Source organism: Pristiophorus japonicus, chromosome 4, assembly GCF_044704955.1.
Source record: "Pristiophorus japonicus isolate sPriJap1 chromosome 4, sPriJap1.hap1, whole genome shotgun sequence".
NCBI lineage: Eukaryota > Metazoa > Chordata > Chondrichthyes > Pristiophoridae > Pristiophorus > Pristiophorus japonicus.
This window is the reverse complement of record NC_091980.1, coordinates 163,685,921-163,704,307: the sequence shown is the minus strand read 5'-3', so window position 1 is coordinate 163,704,307 and position 18,387 is coordinate 163,685,921. Positions and strand designations below refer to the sequence as shown.

At 54.7% G+C, this 18,387-nt stretch overlaps 1 pseudogene; it reads left to right on the top strand.

The window, feature by feature from the left end:
* The window catches only part of LOC139262251 (probable G-protein coupled receptor 139), a 29,647-nt pseudogene extending 11,989 nt beyond the window's left edge, over positions 1-17,658 (top strand).
* Positions 17,659-18,387: the final 729 nt, after the last annotated feature.

Below are 18,387 nucleotides of genomic sequence, written 5' to 3'. Positions count from 1 at the left end.
CGACTGCATTGTCCTCGGGGGGGATTTTAACTGCACCCTCGAGGCGAGGGACCGCTCCGGTGCCCCGCAGTGCATGACGGCGATGGAGAAGTTGAGGGACCTGGTCGGGTCCTTCGACTTGGTGGACGTCTGGCGAAATCTCCACCCCGACTCCAGCGCCTTTACTTGGGTGAGGCCTGGAGTAGGATGGTCTAGAGTCGACCGTCTTTACGTGTCTCGGGCGTACGTTTCCTGCGTCCCGGCGGCCTCCATGCGGCCGGTGCCGTGTTCGGACCACCACCTGGTGTGGGCGGAGCTCGCTTCGCTCCGCGCAAGGACGGGGTCCGCGTACTGGCACTTTAACAACCGGCTGCTGGAGGACGTGCGGTTCCAGGACTCGTTCCGTCGATTCTGGTCCGACTGGAGAAGGAAGCAGGGGGGCTTCCCCTCCTTGAGGCTATGGTGGGACGTGGGCAAGGCTCACATCCGCGTCTTCTGTCAAGAGTACGCGAGGGGGTCGACCAAGAGGCGGGCGGCCAGAGTCGGGCGCCTAGAAAAAGAGGTGCTCGACCTGGAAGCCCGTCTCGGTCAAGTCGTCCAGGACCCGGCCCTGCGGACGGTGTACGAAGCGAAGAAGGCCGCGCTGAAGGACCTGCAGCTCGTCGGGTCCCGAGGCGCGTTCGTGAGGTCGCGGATCCGGTTCCTGCGGGATCTGGACCGCGGCTCCCCCTTCTTCTACTCGCTGGAAAAAAGGCAGAGTGTCCGTAAGCAGCTCTTGATGCTGCTGGCCGACGACGGCTCTCTCGTCTCTGATCCGGAGGGCGTCAACAACAGGGCCCGTGAATATTACGGGGCTCTGTTCTCTCCGGATCCGTCCAGCGAGGAAGCACGTAGAGTTTTGTGGGAGGACCTGCCGAAGGTCAGCCCGGAGGGCGCCGAAAATCTGGAAGCTCCGCTAAGCCTGGCGGAGCTGACCGGTACCCTCGCCCGGCTCTCGAGGGGAAAATCCCCGGGGCTGGACGGGCTGACCGTGGAGTTCCACAGGGCATTCTGGGACGTCCTGGGGAGCGACTACGCGCGGGTCCTGGGGGAAAGTCTGGCGACCGGGGAGATGCCCCTCTCTTGGCGCAGGGCAGTCATCGTCCTGCTGCCTAAGAAGGGCGATCTCCGCCTCCTTAAGAACTGGCGCCCGGTCTCCCTCCTCAGCACAGACTACAAAATCTTTGCCAGGGCGATGTCTGCTCGCCTTGGTGCCGTGCTGGACCACATGATCCACCCCGACCAGTCCTACACGGTCCCGGGCCGGACAATCCACGATAACATCCATCTGGTCCGGGACCTCATCCATTGTTCCCAGGAGGCTGGTCTGTCGGTCGCCTTCCTATTCCTCGACCAAGAGAAGGCATTCGACAGGGTGGATCACGACTATCCGCTCGGAACTCTGCGCGCTTTCGGGTTCGGGACGCATTTCGTCGCCCGGATCCGACTTTTGTACGCCGCCGCGGAGTGTCTGATTAAGGTTAACGGGTCCTTGATGGCGCCCCTTCGCTTTAGGAGAGGGGTGCGCCAGGGATGCCCCATGTCCGGCCAGTTATACGCCGTTTGCGTGGAGCCTTTCCTGCGCCTCTTGTGGACGAGGTTGACGGGACTGGCTCTGCAAGGGCCGGGCGTGGAGGTCGTCCTCTCGGCTTACGCCGATGACGTGCTCCTCGCGGTAGAGGATCCCACTGACCTGCGGAGGATGCGTGAGTGCCAGGAGATTTACTCGGCCGCGTCCTCCGCCAGGATCAACTGGGAGAAATGTTCCGGACTCCTGGTGGGTCAGTGGCGGGTGGACTCCCTGCCGGGGGAGCTCAGGCCTTTTGCCTGGAGCACGACCCATCTCCTCTATCTGGGAGTCTACCTTAGCCCCGATGAGGGAGCCTGGCCGGCGAACTGGCAGGAGCTGGAGGCCAAGGTCGCCGCTCGCCTAGGGCGCTGGACAGGACTGCTCCGAGTGCTGTCCTACAGGGGTCGAGCGCTAGTCATAAACCAGCTGGTGGCCGCAATGTTGTGGTACCGGCTGGTCACTTTGACCCCTCCCCCTGCGTTTGTCGCCAAGATACAGAAGAAGCTGGTGGACTTCTTCTGGAACAACAGGAAGCACTGGGTCTCTGCCGCGGTCTTGAGTCTCCCGCTTGAGGAGGGCGGTCAGTCGTTGGTGTGCGTCAGCGCCCAGCTCGCGACTTTCCGTCTTCAGACCCTGCAGAGATACCTTTACGTCGAGCCCCCTCCTAGGTGGTGCGCTCTGGCGAGGTATTTCTTCCGCCAGCAGCGCGACCTCAATTATGACACGCAGCTCCTGTTTGTGAACTTGGGGGGTGCCAGGACCGCCCTCCGGGAGTTGCCTGTCTTTTACAGGGAACTCATCAGGGTCTGGAACAAAGTCTCCACCAAGCGCAGCTCTCCGCCGGCTGGAGTGGCGGCCGTCCTGCAGGAACCGCTGCTCGGGAATCCGTACCTCCACGGCCGAGGTTTTATGTGGCGGTCGGAAGAGAGGGCTGTGGCTGGTGAGGTGACCAGGGTCAGGGACCTGCTCGATGGCGGAGGAGCGGGCTGGATGGCGCCAGACACGCTGGCGCGGCGCCTAAATTCTGCCAACGTCCGCCACGCGGCCGATGCCATCGAGTCGCTAAAAACAGCTCTGGGCCCTGACTCCGTTAGGTGCATCGAGGAGGCTCAAGCACGTGGGGAGATCCCGTCCGAACTGACCCCCGTCCGGACGGAATTCCTCATCGGCGCCAAACCCCGGAACCTCCCTCGGGGGCCGGCGCCTCACAACTTGAGCCGCCTTGGGGAAATCCCCTCCGTGCCTTTCAGTTCCGCGCGGAGGGGTATCCTGTACTGGCTGCTCCTGCACACCCTCAACTTTGCCATCCTCGCCGGCCGTCCGGACACGCCATGGCGTACCATCTTGCCGTCCGGAGGAGGCGAGGGTCCCCGATGGAGGGCACTCTACGCAGGGGTCCTCCCACTATTCATCGGGGACTTGGCCTGGAGGGTGGTGCACGGAGCAGTGCCGTGCAACAAATTTTTAAGCCGGTTCACGGACTCCCAGGCCGCCTGCAATTTCTGCGGTCTGGAAGAGTCCGTGTTCCATGTTTTTATGGAGTGCACAAGGTTGCAGCCCCTGTTTTATTATTTGAAGGGGCTGCTCCTGAAATTCTGGCTGCACTTCAGTCCCACTCTCCTGATCTTTGGGCACCCTGTGCGGAGGGGAGCGGGTAGGTCCGAAGGCCTCCTCGTAGGACTGCTCCTGGGCACGGCCAAGGGTGCCATCAGCCGGTCCAGGCAGGGGGCGGTCGAGGGGGTCGTTCAACCTGACTGCCTGCCTCTCTTCCACTCTTACATCCGGTCCAGGGTGTCCTTGGAGATGGAGCACGCGGTGTCCACCGGTACGCTCGCGGCCTTCCGCGAGAGGTGGGCACCGGAGGGACTGGAGTGCATCATCACGCCCGGCAACCAAATTTTAATTTGATTTTACGTTTTTAAGTTTAATTTGTTTTAATTGCCGGTGCTTTTAGTGTCCCCCTTCCCTTTTATAGGGAGCACTGGGGAAAATTGTGATTTTAGTGCCCCAAAAAAAACCCCAGAAAAAACCAGAAAAAGAAAAACACAAAAAAAAAAGGGAAAAAAAAGGGCCTTGTAAATGTCTGGAGTGTCACCCAGGTCGGGTGGCACCGTTTAATGTTTTTTTTTTTGCAGGTGAACTCCAAAAAGAGTTTCATGCACAAGGACCAATTGTGGAGCAGTGGAGGCGTGTCCTGCTCAGTAGGAGCTGAGCTGCAGAGAGAGGAGCAGCTACCAACCTGTGCTCCTGCCTGGAGAGCCCTGAGAACAGCCCAGGAAGAGAAGGAAGGAAGGGGCTTCACCACCAACTTTCACCCAGAGGGAGAGGAGGAAAAAGCAGAAAACTTTAACAACTTTTACCATTCTGCAAAGAGTTGGAGAGAGAGGGAAAAACCAACAACAAACATCCAGTGTGGAAGGAGGGAGACTCTACCATTCTACAGGTGGGTGTTGGTGCAGTCCCAAAAAGACTTTGTTGAATCGGTGGGGGGAGAAAAGAAGACCACTGAGGGCCGGAACATCGCGGGGGGTGTGTGTGTGTGGAAAGTGTGTGTGGGGGCCTTGCTTACAACTAGGCCCCACACACAATTGAACCACCCCCCCCCCCAATTGCCCAGCCTGGGATAGCTGGAGCTACCAGGCTGAAGATTTTCTTTTCCTTAAATACCCTATTAAACATCATTAGGAGTGTGTGCCTGGTGGCTCGAGCTGCCCCAGGTGAAGACATCTTCTCCCCTCACCTGAAGACCACCCCAAAGACTTTGTGTTTTGCCATCTGGGGATTGCACCCACCCACAGCTGCGAGGGGAGACCTGCCCTCGCAGTTCCCCCCCCCTTCCCACCCCACTCTCTCTTTCTCTGTTACTCTGTTTCTCCCCTCTCTCTCTGAGGCCCCTTTCTCCTAATTTAAAAAAAAAACAATTGGGACAACTGAGCAGAGGGAGCAAGGCCCCTCCCCAATTGCCAACTAGGGGAGAGGTGCCTCGTTAAGGGCTCCTCTGCTCAGTTAATATACGAGGCCAATAAAGACCATTAAGGCCTGTGACTTTGGGGTGGGTGTAGCCCTTAAAGGGACCCCGTGATGGCGACCCCATCCACGCCGGTGGCAGGGCCAGCGAGGACATATGCGCAGGTGGCAACCGCTTCCACGGCACCTCCTGCGCCACCCGCTGCCCTGCCACCATTCAGATTAATCACCAAAAAACACGGGGTCAAGAGCTACACTCACCCCACAATGACCATCGAGGAGTGCGTGCGGGCGATGGCTGGGGTAGTCGGCCCCTCGGCCATTGTCGCAGCCTCCAAGATGTCTGGGAAGGCCGTGTTCTTCCTGGGGTCGGAGCGGGCGGTGTCCCTGGCCCTCGAAAAGGGGCTCACGGTGGGCGGGACGTTCCTGCCGGTGGACCCTCTCGAGGCCACCGCGCAGAGCGTCATCGTGTCAAACGTCCCGCCCTTTGTTTCCGCTGAGCTCCTCCTCCCTCACCTACACCAACTGGGGGAGGTAAGGTCGGGGATCAACCCCATACCGCTCGGCCTCAGGGAGAGCAGCCTGCGCCACGTGTTCTCCTTCCGCCGCTAGCTCTTTGTCCGGCTGGCGCGGGAGGAGACGACGGAGGGGAACTTCAATGTGGTGCACGAGGGGACTGCCTACCACGTCTTTTGGACGGCGTGCGGTGCCATGCCTGCAGGGAGGTGGGGCACGTTTGCAAGAACTGCCCCGCCTCCAAGGCCGCCAAACCACCGAAGGCGGCCAAGGCTGGCGCTGCCGCCACCCCTCCCCCTAGTTGCGTCCGCGTGCCGGGAGCCATAGGTGCGCGGGCATCGTCGGAGGCCTTTGTTTTCGGGGCCTCCGGCAGGGGGGAGGGAGAGCGTCCGAACGGAAGGAAGGCGCGGGACAAGGAGAAACATCTAGAGGCGGGTCCCCTCAGTGCGCCAGATAATTTGACCACCGCGCTCGGCCCAACCCAGCCACCGGCGAGCGCGGGGTGCCCTGAGCCCGTGCCCGAGCCCTTGAACAACACTGCAGAGGGGCCCGGGCGCGGGTAAGAAAAGAAAAAGGGGGGGGGCGGAGCGGGAGGCCTCGGCAGACATGGAGGTCTCCCTGCCTCAGCGCACCTCCAGCAACAAAAGGAGGCGCCGCTCCGTTGAGGCGGAGGGGGAACAACATCCCTCCGCGGAGGAGTCGGTGCTCGCCGCGTGTCCCGCGTCCCCCACCAGCGCCCCCAAGCAGCGCTGTAGGCGGGAGGAGTCTGTCCCCGGGGAGGGTGAGACAGTCGAGGCTGCCCAGCCTCTGCCTCCCAGGGATGGCGTGGAAGATCTGCCTGTCGTGGGGGGCGTGGGGACCGCGGAGGAATGCATTGCCGCCGGGCCGGGCGCCCCGGGGACTGAGGCGGGCGGGGCCGAAAAGGCCGAACCTGAGCCCGCCCAGCCAATACCCAACTTCCCCCGGGAGTCGCTCGACCCGGCAGAAACCGAAACAAATGTTTATTATGACACTGTAGATGCTGGGCCGGGGGTGGCAGCGGGGAGGGGGAGGAACACCCACCCTCGCCCCTTACTTTGGAGCTGGTGCACTTGGGAGCCTGGGGATTTCCTATGGCCGGGTCTCTCCTTGTTCCCCGGTTCCTGGGGTGGAAGGGGAACCCCTTCCGCTGTCGCTTCCCGACCCAGCACCATTTTTAAAAGAGCCCAGTGGGGACTCCTCTGCTGACGATCCTGGGGGTGGGATCGGGGCAGAGCCAGGGCCGGTTGGAGCGGCCGGTTCATTTGCCGTACCTTGTGCGGTCGATGGGCCGGCTGCTGGCGGCCACCTCCCGGAGGAGGACGGGGACTCGGTGGGGGACGCGGGTGAAGACCTAGAGACCACCGCCAGCGAGGCGGTGGATCTGCTCGCGGCCGCCGCCGAGACCATCCTCATTCCTGCAAAGGAACTCCGGGACTTTTTGGCCCAGAGCCGGGGTCACTGCAACCAAGCCCGACTGGCCCTGGAAAAATGGTCCGAGCCAGAGCTGATCAAGGGGCCCGTCCGCGCCGCCGTTAAAACCTTGGCCGCGGGCAGGCCCTTGACAAAGGCGCAACACCTTGAGCTGCGCGAGCTCGAGGGACTCCTCGCTGGGCTGCGGAGGGAGCGGAGTTCAACAAAAGACTCCGCTCCCTCCCCCACAATAGGTTAAGGTAGAGCTTGCACTATGCTTTTGCCATGAAGATAACCATAGCCAGCCTCAACATCAACGGCGGCAGAGGGGCACGCCGTAGATTTGACAATTTTTCGCTCCTGCGGGAGGGGAAATATGCGGTGTGCTTCCTGCAAGAAACCCACACCGTTCCGGGAGACGAAGCCACGTGGCTCCTGGAATGGCAAGGAGAGGTCCGCATGAGCCACCTCACCGCCATTTCTAGTGGGGTGGCCATCTTGCTGGGCCCGCATTTTCAGCCGGAGATCTTGGGGGTCGAGGAGCCCGTGCCAGGCCGCTTGCTGCACGTAACGGTTCGCCTGAGGGACGTGCCGCTCCATCTCGTGAACGTGTACGCCCCTCAGCCCGGCCCGCAGCAAACGCGCTTCTTTGAAGAGGTGTCCGCTCTTCTTGGCTCCGTCGACGTCGGCGACTGCATTGTCCTCGGGGGGGATTTTAACTGCACCCTCGAGGCGAGGGACCGCTCCGGTGCCCCGCAGTGCATGACGGCGATGGAGAAGTTGAGGGACTTGGTCGGGTCCTTCGACTTGGTGGACGTCTGGCGAAATCTCCACCCCGACTCCAGCGCCTTTACTTGGGTGAGGCCTGGAGTAGGATGGTCTGGAGTCGACCGTCTTTACGTGTCTCGGGCGTACGTTTCCTGCGTCCCGGCGGCCTCCATGCGGCCGGTGCCGTGTTCGGACCACCACCTGGTGTGGGCGGAGCTCGCTTCGCTCCGCGCGAGGACGGGGTCCGCGTACTGGCACTTTAACAACCGGCTGCTGGAGGACGTGCGGTTCCAGGACTCGTTCCGTCGATTCTGGTCCGACTGGAGAAGGAAGCAAGGGGGCTTCCCCTCCTTGAGGCTATGGTGGGACGTGGGCAAGGCTCACATCCACGTCTTCTGTCAAGAGTACGCGAGGGGGTCGACCAAGAGGCGGGCGGCCAGAGTCGGGCGCCTAGAAAAAGAGGTGCTCGACCTGGAAGCCCGTCTCGGTCAAGTCGTCCAGGACCCGGCCCTGCGGACGGTGTACGAAGCGAAGAAGGCCGCGCTGAAGGACCTGCAGCTCGTCGGGTCCCGAGGCGCGTTCGTGAGGTCGCGGATCCGGTTCCTGCGGGATCTGGACCGCGGCTCCCCCTTCTTCTACTCGCTGGAAAAAAGGCAGAGTGTCCGTAAGCAGCTCTTGATGCTGCTGGCCGACGACGGCTCTCTCGTCTCTGATCCGGAGGGCGTCAACAACAGGGCCCGTGAATATTACGGGGCTCTGTTCTCTCCGGATCCGTCCAGCGAGGAAGCACGTAGAGTTTTGTGGGAGGACCTGCCGAAGGTCAGCCCGGAGGGCGCCGAAAATCTGGAAGCTCCGCTAAGCCTGGCGGAGCTGACCGGTACCCTCGCCCGGCTCTCGAGGGGAAAATCCCCGGGGCTGGACGGGCTGACCGTGGAGTTCCACAGGGCATTCTGGGACGTCCTGGGGAGCGACTACGCGCGGGTCCTGGGGGAAAGTCTGGCGACCGGGGAGATGCCCCTCTCTTGGCGCAGGGCAGTCATCGTCCTGCTGCCTAAGAAGGGCGATCTCCGCCTCCTTAAGAACTGGCGCCCGGTCTCCCTCCTCAGCACGGACTACAAAATCTTCGCCAGGGCGATGTCTGCTCGCCTTGGTGCCGTGCTGGACCACATGATCCACCCCGACCAGTCCTACACGGTCCCGGGCCGGACAATCCACGATAACATCCATCTGGTCCGGGACCTCATCCATTGTTCCCAGGAGGCTGGTCTGTCGGTCGCCTTCCTATTCCTCGACCAAGAGAAGGCATTCGACAGGGTGGATCACGACTATCTGCTCGGAACTCTGCGCGCTTTCGGGTTCGGGACGCATTTCGTCGCCCGGATCCGACTTTTGTACGCCGCCGCGGAGTGTCTGATTAAGGTTAACGGGTCCTTGATGGCGCCCCTTCGCTTTAGGAGAGGGGTGCGCCAGGGATACCCAATGTCCGGCCAGTTATACGCCGTTTGCGTGGAGCCTTTCCTGCGCCTCTTGCGGACGAGGTTGATGGGACTGGCTCTGCAAGGGCCGGGCGTGGAGGTCGTCCTCTCGGCTTACGCCGATGACGTGCTCCTCGTGGTAGAGGATCCCGCTGACCTGCGGAGGATGCGTGAGTGCCAGGAGATTTACTCGGCCGCGTCCTCCGCCAGGATCAACTGGGAGAAATGTTCCGGACTCCTGGTGGGTCAGTGGCGGGTGGACTCCCTGCCGGGGGAGCTCAGGCCTTTTGCCTGGAGCACGACCCATCTCCTCTATCTGGGAGTCTACCTTAGCCCCGATGAGGGAGCCTGGCCGGCGAACTGGCAGGAGCTGGAGGCCAAGGTCGCCGCTCGCCTAGGGCGCTGGACAGGACTGCTCCGAGTGCTGTCCTACAGGGGTCGAGCGCTAGTCATAAACCAGCTGGTGGCCGCAATGTTGTGGTACCGGCTGGTCACTTTGACCCCTCCCCCTGCGTTTGTCGCCAAGATACAGAAGAAGCTGGTGGACTTCTTCTGGAACAACAGGAAGCACTGGGTCTCTGCCGCGGTCTTGAGTCTCCCGCTTGAGGAGGGCGGTCAGTCGTTGGTGTGCGTCAGCGCCCAGCTCGCGACTTTCCGTCTTCAGACCCTGCAGAGATACCTTTACGTCGAGCCCCCTCCTAGGTGGTGCGCTCTGGCGAGGTATTTCTTCCGCCATCAGCACGACCTCAATTATGACACGCAGCTCCTGTTTGTGAACTTGGGGGGTGCCAGGAACGCCCTCCGGGAGCTGCCTGTCTTTTACAGGGAACTCATCAGGGTCTGGAACAAAGTCTCCACCAAGCGCAGCTCTCCGCCGGCTGGAGTGGCGGCCGTCCTGCAGGAGCCGCTGCTCGGGAATCCGTACCTCCACGACCGAGGTTTTATGTGGCGGTCGGAAGAGAGGGCTGTGGCTGGTGAGGTGACCAGGGTCAGGGACCTGCTCGATGGCGGAGGAGTGGGCTGGATGGCGCCAGACACGCTGGCGCGGCGCCTAAATTCTGCCAACGTCCGCCACGCGGCCGATGCCATCGAGTCGCTAAAAACAGCTCTGGGCCCTGACTCCGTTAGGTGCATCGAGGAGGCTCAAGCATGTGGGGAGATCCCGTCCGAACTGACCCCCGTCCGGACGGAATTCCTCATCGGCGCCAAACCCCGGAACCTCCCTCGGGGGCCGGCGCCTCACAACTTGAGCCGCTTCGGGGAAATCCCCTCCGTGCCTTTCAGTTCCGCGCGGAGGGGTTTCTTGTACAGGCTGCTCCTGCACACTCTCAACTTTGCCATCCTCGCCGGCCGTCCGGACACGCCATGGCGTACCATCTTGCCGTCCGGAGGAGGCGGGGGTCCCCGATGGAGGGCACTCTACGCAGGGGTCCTCCCACTATTCATCGGGGACTTGGCCTGGAGGGTGGTGCAGGGAGCAGTGCCGTGCAACAAATCTTTAAGCCGGTTCACGGACTCCCAGGCCGCCTGCAATTTCTGCGGTCTGGAAGAGTCCGTGTTCCATGTTTTTATGGAATGTACAAGGTTGCAGCCCCTGTTTTATTATTTGAAGGGGCTGCTCCTGAAATTCTGGCTGCACTTCAGTCCCACTCTCCTGATCTTTGGGCACCCTGTGCGGAGGGGAGCGGGTAGGTCCGAAGGCCTCCTCGTAGGACTGCTCCTGGGCACGGCCAAGGGTGCCATCAGCCGGTCCAGGCAGCGGGCGGTTGAGGGGGTCGTCCAACCTGACTGCCTGCCTCTCTTCCGCTCTTACATCCAGTCCAGGGTGTCCTTGGAGATGGAGCACGCGTTGTCCACCGGTACGCTCGCGGCCTTCCGCGAGAGGTGGGCACCGGAGTGACTGGAGTGCATCATCACGCCCGGCAACCAAATTTTAATTTGATTTTACGTTTTAAAGTTTATTTTGTTTTAATTGCCGGTGCTTTTAGTGTCCCCTTCCCTTTTTTAGGGGGCACTGGAAAATTGTGATTGTAGTGCCCAAAAAAAAACCAAAAAAAAAGAAAAACTCAAAAAAAACAAAAAAAGGGGAAAAAAAGGGCCTTGTAAATGTCTGGTGTGTCACCCAGGTTGGGTGGCATGATTTAATGTTTTATGTTTTTGCAGGTAGACTCTAAAAGAGTTTCATGCACAAGGACCCCCAGGTCCCTCTGCACCGCAGCATGTTGTAATTTCTCCCCATTCAAATAATATTCCCTTTTACTGTTTATTTTCCCAAGGTTGATGACCTCACACTTTCCGACATTGTATTCCATCTGCCAAACCTTAGCCCATTCACTTAACCTATCTAAATCTCTTTGCAGCCTCTCTGTGTCCTCTGCACAACCCGCTTTCCCACCAATTTTTGTGTCATCTGCACATTTTGTTACACTACACTCTGTCCCCTCTTCCAGGTCATCTATGTATATTGTAAACAGTTGTGGTCCCAGCACCGATCCCTGTGGCACACCACAAACCACCAATTTCCAACCCAAAAAGGACCCATTTATCCCGACTCTGCTTTCTGTTAGCCAGCCAATTCTCTATCCATGCTAATACATTTCCATTGATTCCGCGTACCTTTATCTTCTGCAGTCACCTTTTGTGTGGCACCTTATCGAATGCCTTTTGAAAATCTAAATACACCACATCCATCGGTACACCTCTATCCACCATGCTCATTATATCCTCAAAGAATTCCAGTAAATTAGTTAAACATGATTTCCCCTTCATGAATCCATGCTGTGTCTGCTTGATTGCACTATTCCTATCTACATGTCCTGCTATTTCTTCCTTAATGATAGTTTCAAGCATTTTCCCCACTACAGATGTTAAACTAACCGGCCTATAGTTACCTGCCTTTTGTCTGCCCCCTTTTTTAAACAGAGACGTTACATTAGCTGCTTTCCAATCCGCTGGTACCTCCCCAGAGTCCAGAGAATTTTGGTAGATTATAACGAATGCATCTGCTATAACTTCCGCCATCTCTTTTACTACCCTGGAATGCATTTCATCAGGACCAGGGGACTTGTCTACCTTGAGTCCCATTAGCCTGTCCAGCACTACCCACTTAGTGATAGTAATTGTCTCAAGGTCCTCCCTTCCCACATTCCTGTGACCAGCAATTTCTGGCATGGTTTCTGTGTCTTCCACTGTGAAGACCGAAGCAAAATAATTGTTTAAGGTCTCAGCCATTTCCACATTTCCCATTATTAACTCCCCCTTCTCATCTTCACAGGGACCAACATTTACTTTAGTCACTCTTTTCCGTTTTATATATCTGTAAAAGCTTTTACATCCGTTTTTATGTTTTGCGCAAGTTTACCTTCGTAATCTATCTTTCCTTTCTTTATTGCTTTCTTAGTCATTCTTTGCTGTCGTTTAAAATTTTCCCAATCTTCTAGTTTCCCACTAACCTTGGCCACCTTATATGCATTGGTTTTTAATTTGATACTCTCCTTTATTTCCTTGGTTAACCACGGCTGGTCATCCCTTCTCTTACCGCCCTTCTTTTTCACTGGAATATATTTTTGTTGAGCACGATGAAAGAGCTCCTTAAAAGTCCTCCACTGTTCCTCAATTGTGCCACCGTTGAGTCTGTGTTTCCAGTTTACTTTAGCCAACTCTGCCCTCATCCCACTGTAGTCCCCTTTGTTTAAGCATAGTACACTCATTTGAGACACTACTTTCTCACCCTCAATCTGTATTACAAATTCAACCATACTGTGATCACTCATTCCGAGAGGATCTTTTACTAGGAGATCGTTTATTATTCCTGTCTCATTACACAGGACCAGATCTAAGATAGCTTGCTTCCTTGTAGGTTCTGTAACATACTGTTCTAAGAAACAATCCCGTATGCATTCTATGAATTTCTCCTCCAGGCTACCCCATGCGATTTGATTTGACCAATCGATATGTAGTTTAAAATCCTCCATGATTACTGCCGTTCCTTTTTCACATGCCTCCATTATTCCCTTGATTATTGCCCGCCCCACCGTGAAGTTATTATTTGGGGGCCTATAAACTAAGCCCATCAGTGACTTTTTCCCCTTACTATCTCTAATCTCCACCCACAATGATTCAACATTTTGTTCATTAGAGCCAATATCGTCTCTCACAACTGCCCTGATATCATCCTTTATTAACAGAGCTACCCCACCTCCTTTCCCTTCTTGTCTATCTTTCTGAATTGTCAGATACCCCTGTATGTTTAATTCCCAGTCTTGGCCCCCCTGCAACCACGTTTCTGTAATGGCCACTAAATCATACCCATTTGTAATGATTTGTGCCGTCAACTCATTTACTTTATTTCGAATGGTGCGTGCGTTTAGGTCGAGTATTTTAATACTCGTTTTTCAACCATGATTTTTAGTTTTGACCCCTCCTGCAGCCCCTTTATATTCAGTGGCCCTTTTTGTTTTTTGCCTTGCGTTTCTCTGCCCTCCACTTTTACTCATCTTCTTTCTGTCTTTTGCTTTTATCTCCTTTTTGTTTCCCTCTGTCTCCCTGCATTGGTTCCCATCCCCCTGCCATATTAGTTTAACTCCTCCCCAACAGCACTAGCAAAGACTCCCCCGAGGACATTGCTTCCGGTCCTGCCGAGGTGCAGACCATCCAGTTTGTACTGGTCCCACCTCCCCCAGAACCGGTTCCAATGCCCCAGCAATTTGAATCCCTCCCTGCTGCACCACTGCTCAAGCCACGTATTCATCTGAGCTATCCTGCGATTCCTACTCTGATTAGCACGTGGCACTGGTAGCAATCCTGAGATTACTACTTTTGAGGTCCTACGTTTTAATTTAGCTCCTAGCTCCTTAAATTTGTCTCGTAGGACCTCATCCCTTTTTTTACCTATATCGTTGGTACCAATGTGCACCACGACAACTGGCTGTTCACCCTCCCTTTTCAGAATGTCCTGCACCCACTCCAAGACATCCTTGACCCTTGCAACAAGGAGGCAACATACCATCCTAGAGTCTCGGTTGTGGCCGCAGAAACGCCTATCTATTCCCCTTACAATCGAATCCCCTATCACTATCGCTCTCCCACTCTTTTTCCTGCCCTACTGTGCAGCAGAGCCAGCCACGGTGCCATGAACTTGGCTGCTGCTGCCCTCCCCTGATGAGTCATCCCCCTCAACAGTACTCAAAACGGTGTATCTGTTTTGCAGAGGGATGACCGCAGGAGACCCCTGCACTACCTTCCTTGCACTGCTCTTCCTGCTGGTCTTCCATTCCCTAGCTCGCTGTGGACCCTTCACCTGCGGTAAGACCAACTCACTAAACGTGCTATTCATGTCATTCTCAGCATCGTGGTTGCTCCAGAGTGAATCCACCCTCAGCTCCAATTCCGCAACGCAGTCTGTCAGGAGCTGGAGGCAGATACACTTCCCGCACACGTAGTCGTCAGGGACACCGGAAGTGTCCCTGAGTTCCCACATGGTACAGGAGGAGCATATCATGTGACTGAGCTCTCCTGCCATGACTTAACCCTTAGATACACTTAAATTGGCAACAACAATGCTAAAGTTTACTCACTGTTATAGAAGAGAAAAAAGAAAAACTACTCACCAATCACCAGCCAATCACTTACCCCCTTGGCTGTGACATCACCTTTCTGTTTCTTTCTACTTCTTTTTTGCCTTCTCCCTGTAGCTGCACAAGCACACCTCTCACCGACTCCGGACTCGCGCTGCTCCGAGTTCCCGCCTCCTCGAACTGCCTGACTCCCGCTGGCCTTTATAGGCCTCTCGCCGACCGCGGACTTGCGCTGCTCCGAGCTCCCGCCTCCTTGACTGACTGTTCAAACTGCCTGACTCCCGCTGGCCTTTATAGGCCTCTCGTCGACCCCGGAGTCGCGCTGCTCCAAGCTCCCGCCTCCGCGACTGACTGCTCGAACTGCCTGACTCCCGCTGGCCTTTATAGGCCTTTCGTCGACCCCGGATTCACGCTGCTCCAAACTCCCGCCTCCGCGACTGACTGCTCGAACTGCCTGACTCCCGCTGGCCTTGATAGGCCCCTCGCCGACCCCGGATTCACGCTGCTCCGAGCTCCCGCCCCCGCGACTGACTGCTCGAACTGCCTGACTCCCGCTGGCCTTTATAAGCCTCTCGCCGACCCTGGACTCGTGCTGCTCCGAGCTCCCGCCTCCTCGACTGACTGCTCGAACTGCCTGACTCCTAGTATAACTTCCCAGCTCTGATATTCTATGCCTTGGCTAATAAAGTAAAGCATTTCGCATGCCTTTTTAACTACGTTATCGACCTGTCCTGATACCTTTAATGATCTGTGGACATAAACTCCAATGTCCCTCTGTTCCTCCACACCCCTCAGTATCCTTCCATTTATTGTGTATTCCCTTGCCTTGTTCCCCCTCCCCAAATGTATTACCTCACACTTTCCCAGATAGAATTCCATTTTCCACTTTTCTGCCCAACTGACCAGTTCTTCGATATCTTCCTGCAGGCTAAATCTTTCCTCCTTACTGTCAACCACACGGCTAATTTTTGTATCATCTGCAAATTTCTTTATCATGCCCCCTACATTGAAGTCTAAATCACTAATATATATTTCCAAAAGCAAGGGGCCGAACACTGAGCCCTGTGGAACCCCACTGGAAACAGCCTCCCAGTCGCGAAAGCACCCATCAACCATTAACCTTTGCTTCCTGCCACTGAGCTAATTTTACATTCAATTTGCCACTCTCCCTTGGATCCCGTGGGTTTTTACTTTTTTGATCAGCCTGCCATGTGGGACCTTGTCAAAAGCCTTGCTAAAGTCCATGTAGATTGCATCAAAGGCAGTGCCCTCATCGATCTTCTGTGTTACCTCCTGAAATAAATGCCATCAAGTTAGATGGCAACAGAAAGTTGCAAAAGGACATTGACTGATTGAGAGAGTGGGCAAAACTGTGGCAGATGGAGTTCAATGTGGAGAAGTGTGAGTCCATCCACTTGGGACCTAAGTGAGACAGATCAGAGTATTTTCTAAATGGCGAGAAGCAAGGAACTGTGGATGAGAAGAGAGAATTTGGGGTCAAAATACACGAATCGCTAAAAGCTCCTGGACATCTACAAAAAATAATTAAAGAGGCCAATGGAATGATGGCCTTTATCTCAAGATTGGAAGGATATATTAGCCTGGGAGGGGGTGCAGCGCAGATTCACCAGAATAATACTGGGGCTGCAACGGTTAAACTATGAGGACAGGTTGCATACACGAGACTTGTATTCCCTCGTGTATGGAAGATTAAGGGGTGATCTCATTGGGGTGTTTAAGATGAATAATGGAGTTGATAGGGTAGATAGAGAGAAACTATTACCTCTGGAGGGTGAGTTCAGAATAAGGGTGCATAACATCAAAATGACAGCGAGGCAGTTCAGGGGTGATGTCAGGAAGTACTTGTTCACACAAAGGGTAGTGAAAATCTGGAACTCCCCACCCCACCTCCAAAAAGCTGTTGAGGCTGGGGGTAAATTGAAAAGTTCAAAACTGAGATTGATAGATTTTTGTTAGGCGAGGGTGTTGAAGGTTACGGAACCAAGGCAGCTAAATGGAGTTAAGATACAGAGCATTAATGATCTAATTGAATGGCGGAACAAGCTCAAAGAGCTGAATGGCCTACTCTGCTTCGAAAGTTCTAATGTCCCGATGTAATTCCCTTGCTCCCTAGGATTCTCAGCAAAGTCCAGGAACCCGCAGGGAGGAATTCCCAAAAAGAAAACACAGCCTGATTCAGCATCTCTGTGATTTTCAGAGCATCACAGAATGTTGAAAGAGTTGGTGCAGAGGAAATCTTTAATGGCAAAAGCATTAACCTCGGGTAGAAGTCAAAGATATGGGGAAGGTGGATTGAGGTAAAAGATCAGCCATGATCTTATTGAGTGACTGAGCAAGCTTACTCCTGCTCCTATTTCTTGCCTTGCTCTCCTGAATGTCTATCTATAATTCCCTTGTTTTCTCTATTTATTCCAGTAAACTCAGTGGCCATTCTGATCCTGTCCCGAGGAAAGTATGGTCTCTCCAAATGTATCACCCGTTACCTGGTGGCCATGGAAGTGGCAGATCTGCTGGTCATTTTCACTGACGTGATACTGTTTATCATTATTCTTTTCACTTCCCAGGTACTTACCTGGACACCACTCCTGCAGGTTCTGTCTTACATGTCCTGCTTTCTGCAGCCACAGACATTTCTGTCTGGTTCACCGGCACTTTCACCTTTGATCAATTTGTCGCAATCTGTTGCCAGAAACTAAAAACAAAATATTGCACAGTACAAACTGCGGCTGTGGTTATAGCGACAGTGAGTGTACTGTTCTGCTTGAAAAACATGCCTTGGTACTTTATATATGAACCTGACTATATAATTGACAATATACCCTGGGGCCTCACCACATCACCCAGCTTTTACACCAATGCTGCATGGGTAGCATTTGACTGCCTCAGTATTATTTTAACCCCTTTCCTTCCATTTGTTCTGATTTCACTGCGCAATGCTCTGACTGTCAGACACATTTTAGTGGCCAGCAGAGTCCGCAGGAGACTACTGGGCAACAGCAATAGTGAGAATCACAATGACCCAGCGATAGAGAACCGAAGGAAAACCATAATTTTACTCTTCGCTATATCTGGAAGCTTTATACTGTTATGGATGACAAATGTTCTATATTTCTTTTATTGGCAAATTACTGACATTTATGATTACACAGGTCCCCATGATCCTGCATATATCACTGAACAAACTGGCTACATGCTGCAGCTTTTGAGTTCCTGCACCAACACCTGTATTTATGCAGTGACCCAGACCAAATTCAGACAGCAGTTGAAGCTTGCAGTGAAATATCCATTCACTGCAATCGTTAAATTAGTTAAATAATGAAAGCAGCTCACCTTAAACCAGAGCTTCCTTTCTAGCATTGCAACTCAGTTTCTGCTTATTTATCATCCCACTCCCTCTCCATGTGAATCGGCAACAGGAGATCACTGACTCTGTTTACAGTGCATCTTTACCATCCGATTGAAACTCCACACAATTCTGCAACAGATCGATTTTGAATGATCTGCTGGTTGAACATTGAATTGAACAATATCTGACTACAGTTATTGCGTGAGATACTTCTGTATTCTGCGGCTAAATGGTCTCAAGTACAATTCTGATGCTGAATCTTTTACAGTAATCATGATTTATATGGAGGTACCGTCTTTCAGATGAGGTATTAAACCGAGGTCCCATCTGCTCTCTCAGGTGGATGTAAATGATCCCATGGCACTATTTTGAAGAAGAGCAGGGCGCTATCCCCAGTGTACTGGCCAATATTTATCCCTCAATCAACATCACCAAAACAGATTGTTTGGTCATTAACAAATTGCTGTTTGTGGGAGCTTGCTTTGTGCAAATTGGTTGCCACCTTTCCTACGTTACAAAAGCGACTTCACTTTGAAAAGTACTTCATTGGCTTTAAAGCACTTTGTGACATCCAGTGATCCTGAAAGATGCTATATAAATGCAAATCTTTCTTCCTTTGTACGTTTACATATTATAATAAAGCCTGTACAACCCCTGTCACATGATTATCCGATTATTGCTCATGGGCTTTCATTGAAA